Source organism: Siniperca chuatsi, linkage group LG20, assembly GCF_020085105.1.
Source record: "Siniperca chuatsi isolate FFG_IHB_CAS linkage group LG20, ASM2008510v1, whole genome shotgun sequence".
Lineage (NCBI taxonomy): Eukaryota > Metazoa > Chordata > Actinopteri > Centrarchiformes > Sinipercidae > Siniperca > Siniperca chuatsi.
In genome coordinates, this window is record NC_058061.1 from 3,629,119 (window position 1) to 3,634,264 (window position 5,146).

Below are 5,146 nucleotides of genomic sequence, written 5' to 3' on the forward strand. Positions count from 1 at the left end.
TAAGTTGGAAATATACCGTGAAGTAACACAAATAACATTTTCAGATGTATTATTAATAATTATACCAACCATACATTTTACATGTACTCAAACGTATGATATGATTTACAAAAAACTGCATTTCTCATTGAACTATTCTGTTATGTTGTTCTTCTTATGCACATCACCATACCATTACCTCTGCACTGCCCTAATTCCCACTACCACTATAACTTGCATATCACACTGATATTGCACATACTGTACATATTTTTTTGTGTATATAACAAATTTCTCTGTGAAATGACAGTAAACTACTGGCAGCCGAGGTCGCCAGCATTATTTCGTTATTTCTACAGTCTTATTTACAATTTATTACTGTAAAATGTATTACAGTAATCTAGCAGAATGTGAGGTTTATAGCGTAATGCTGTAGCTGGTCATGCAGTAATATACTATGTCTGTCTCTATGCCTGTATATATTACAGTAAACTACTGAAAAGTTTTCTTCATATTCATATTAACTGTAAATTGCAGACATACGCTGTAAATAACAATGTGTCTTTAATCTTAACCAGTATAGGGATCCAAAAATGAGATAATGTTTTACATGAAACATGCATGACACCTAAAACACCTAGCACAAAAAGGATGAGACAGGTGACAGCTTTATTCACAGACGCATGCCAAACAAAAGTTTTATTTTAACTCCTAATATCTTAGAAACGAAGAAAAACATGACGTACTTTGTGTTTGAAAAGTAAATATCTTAGAGTCTCGGGGCATCCATGTAAACCTATTAATGATAATATCCTGAGCTGCGTCCCAAACTTAGTCGTGAGTCTAAACACACATAACTGCTTTGCAAACTACTGTGCAAAAACGTTGTTCAATGAAACAAAAACAATATAAAAGCACTATTTTATCCTCTATTTTAATCGGCATCCAGGCTCACAGCTCACTGAGTGAGAGACACTACTTCTCAGGGTTAATCCCAACGAAGCACCTAAAAACATCTTGTAACGCCTTTATGAGTAAACAAATGAAAGTGCCTGGAAATCACATATTATGTCCCAGCTTTTTACCTTGGAAACAAACTGCAAATATCCTTGCAGCAACTAGCTGCAGCTTAGAAACACACTTAGGTTGAGCTAAGATATCTTACAAACCAAATAATCTTCCAGTGCAATATAACCAATGGGTATTTTGGGGCTCAGTAGCCAAAACATCTGCCGTCTTGGTTATTTGCATCAATTTCCATTGTTGTGTGCTTAAGATAATATGAAATGCAAATACTCAAGTGAAAGCAAATACTGAAACTTCTAACTGCTAAAGAAACTCTACCTCTCTTGTGCCTGCCAGCTGCTTGCAAGGATTATACTAATTTATTGTTAACAAAAATGTAACCCGGGTCATTAAATAGGTAACCAGATGCACACATGTAATTGTATTTACTCAGTATATTACTGAGCTTTTTGTTTGATTCCAGGAGGGAGGATGAAGAACGATGACATGTTGTCGATGGTTGCATGTGCGTTTTGTCCATCACTGCTGCGAAAATGGAAATACTGCGTTACGCCGTCAAATCTTACAGTAGCCTACTGTTAATGTTTGTTCGTGTTTTTGGCTCCAAAAAAGCATCAAAATTAACGTTTTCTGTAGGAAGAATCTTCTCATCTAACTCTCTACCAGAAACCTAATAAGCGTATTCCCCAAAATGTCCTTTGTACAGAGCCAGGCTAGCTGTTTCCCCCTGTTTCCAGTCTTTGTGCTAAGCTAAGCTAAGCTAACTGGCTGCTAGCTGTAGCCTTATATTTAACGGACAGAATGGGAGTGGCATCAATCTTCTCATCTAACTCTCTACCAGAAACCTAATACTGTATTTCCAAAAATGTCTTTTTGGGAGAGCCAGGCTAGCTGTTTCCCCCTGTTTCCAGTCTTTGTGCTAGGGCTGTTAGCCTCCACGCACACCTAACTCTCCCGTGTTGGTAGATCAGATGGAGGAGGACAAGGGAGAAATTAATAAATTAGACGTTGACCGCATTTTTTAGAAATGTATAAAACGTTTTTGCCAACTGAAATTCAAACACAAACCTACTACTATACTGCTCTGCTAGCTACGACCAGGCTACGACCGACAAGCTAACGTTCATGTTCAGTTTAATATGATGGGAGGGTTTATAGCCAGTCGCCCCAAATCACATTTGATGGGATACATTTATGTATACGCCCCTGAGTTCAGGATTAATCAAAAATACAATGTTTTAAGAGAAAACAGAGGCATTTCGATATAAAAACTCATAATATAGAACTTGGAAAATGCACTTTTTTCACAGTCTTTAAAGGAATAATAACAAATTTTATTGAAATACAAGTTGAGAATTAGATGAGAAGATTGATACCACCAACAGCTAGCCTGACTCTGTCCAAAGGTAAAAAAGAAAATAAAAAATCCACCTACCAGCACCTCTAAAGCTCACTAATTAACATGTTATATATCTTGTTTGTTTAATCCGTACAAAAACCTAAGTGTAAAGAGGACATTTTGCCGTTTTACAAGGGGCTGTGCCAGACTGTGCAGAGCCAGGCTAGCTGTTTCCACATTTTCAGTCTTTATGCTAAGCTAAGCTAATCACCTGCTGGCTGTAGCTTCATATTGCAGGGACAAATGTGAGAGTAGTTTCAATCTAATCTCATCTAACTCTTGCTAAGAAAGCGAATATAATAAATAAATGTGATAAGCACATTAAAAAAAAGCACAACTTAAATATAATTCTTTTTCACCTGGGTATACATTGCCTTTGCCATAACATCAGTCAGATTTGCATGTTTTAACCATTACAAACTTCCAAGAGTGAATATTGTAAAGTTATTTTAGAAATTAAGTTTTGTTTCTATATTGAATCTGATTAATGAATGTATTTGAAGTCTGCTGTTGTATCTCCGATCAGTTTAGCTTCCTCTCCACCAACGCCTTTGCTGTCCCAAATAGAGATGACTAGAATCTATACGTTCCCGTGGGAATTAGCAAAATACCAGAGGAGGGAGTGTAAAAGTGCTATGTGTGTGATTTAGGGTGGAGGGTCCCTCTCCCTGGCAACATCTGAATGGGATCAGCGACTGACCAATAGTGAGGCTGGGGAGAAAGTTTGCTCACGCGTCAATGGGTTTTTGTCACTTTAGTCCTCTCTGCTGTTGGTAGGTCAAGTCTGCTATACATAGAACTGAAAAGCCTCAACGGGGTCATAGAGCTTCTTCAGGTCTCATTTACTTACAGAAACTGGTTAATTACTGTAGTTAGAGTCATTAATAAATGCTGATGAGGATCTTTGAAAGCTTTAAAGTGACACAAGTCGAACTGTGTCTCTTGTCTTTTTCACTCACTGTTCAATGGAAGAGTTTGACATTTGGGGAAATACGTGCCGACTGTTAGATGAGAAGATCAATACCGCTCTCATGTCTGTTCCTTAAATATGAAGCTATGAAGCCAGCAGCCAGTTAGCTTAGCTTAGCATAAAGACTGGAAGCAGGGGGAAGAAATAGGCCTAGTTCAAACATGTAACTTCCAGTAAAACCACAAATTGTCGTCTGTAAATTTCTGTTTGTGTTCGGATTAAACAAACATCATATAACATGTTAATTAGTGAGCTTTAGAGGTGCTGGTAGGTGGATTTCGTTACCTGGCTAGGTGTTTCACCCTGTTTCCCCTGTTTCCAGTCTTTGTGCTACGCTAAGCTAACTAGCTGCTAGCTGTAGCCTTATGTTTAATACAATGTTTTAAGAGAAGAGAGAGGCATTTTGATATAAAAACTCACGATGTAGAACTTGGAAAATGTCACTGTCTTTAAAGGAATAATAACAAATTTTACTTAAATACAAGTCGAGAATTAGATGAGAAGATTGATACCACTCTCATGCCTGGACAAGCACACAGGTAACTTAGCTTAGCATAAAGACTTGAAACAGCTAGCCTGACTCTGTCCAAAGGTAAAAAATAAAATAAAAAATCCACCTACCAGCACCTCTAAAGCTCACAAATTAACGCGTTATATCTTGTTTGTTTAATCCGAACAAAAAGTGTAAAGAGGACATTTTGTAAATGAGGACAGGCTAGTTTTTTTCCACATTTTTAGTCTTTATGCTAAGCTAAGCTAATCATCTGCTGGCTGTAGCTTCATATTGCAGGGACAAATGTGAGAGTAGTATCAATCTTCACATCTAACTCTCGCTAAGAAAGCGAATAAGCAGATTTATTGTGTAGTGGAAGCTTCAAATAATGACCAAAACAGCGTCTCGCTCAAACTGAACATTTTTACTCGCCAATATGCTGCAGGTTTACAGAGAAGAACGTGAACAAAACAGACTTTAGCACCTGACGTCTCACATTTATATCATCACTAAAGCCAGCGGGTTTAGTGCAACTTTTTATTTATTTATTTTTTATCCTTTTAACACTGTTCATAGTACTGATGTATTACCATTAGCAGGTTTCTCATGAACTCTTATACTGTAAATACAATAAAAAAATATATAAATGAGATATATAAATGAGATATATATATATAATGAATTACAATGACAATAAATTGCCCTGCAGGACTTTTTTTGTTGTTTATGTTTGCAAATTTGCGTGCCTCAAATTGCCCTTTGAAGGATGAATAAAGTAATTTGAATTGAATTAAACTTCCCAAATGAATTTCAAGTGAAAACAGCCAACTCTCTACTCACAAAGGCTTTGATGTAACTGTCCTGTAGGTCCTCAACAATGGGTCCTCACAGGAGTGGAGTATCTGACCTCATTTAGAGCTGAAACAGCACGTTTTGCTCATTGTTGTCAACTCAAGCAGAAGAGCCATCGTGTCTGTTTCTGACCACCAGAGGGCAGCTGATATAATAAAGCTCCTCTCTCCTGTCCTGCCAACATGACAGTAAAGTGGGACACAACTCACCACAGTTGTGTCTCCACTCATGTGTCTCGTATTTACTCGGGTCGTCATAACAACTTTCTGATGACTAGGAAGAAGGAGGCGGGGGTCGGGGTAAGAGGATATGGAGGGAAAAGGCCAGAGGAAGTGTGCGGGCTTGTTGTGGGAGTGTCTGCACATCCTGCCAACTGATAAAACTTCAAGGATGACCTCACGGAGTTTAATTATCACATCGACCAAAC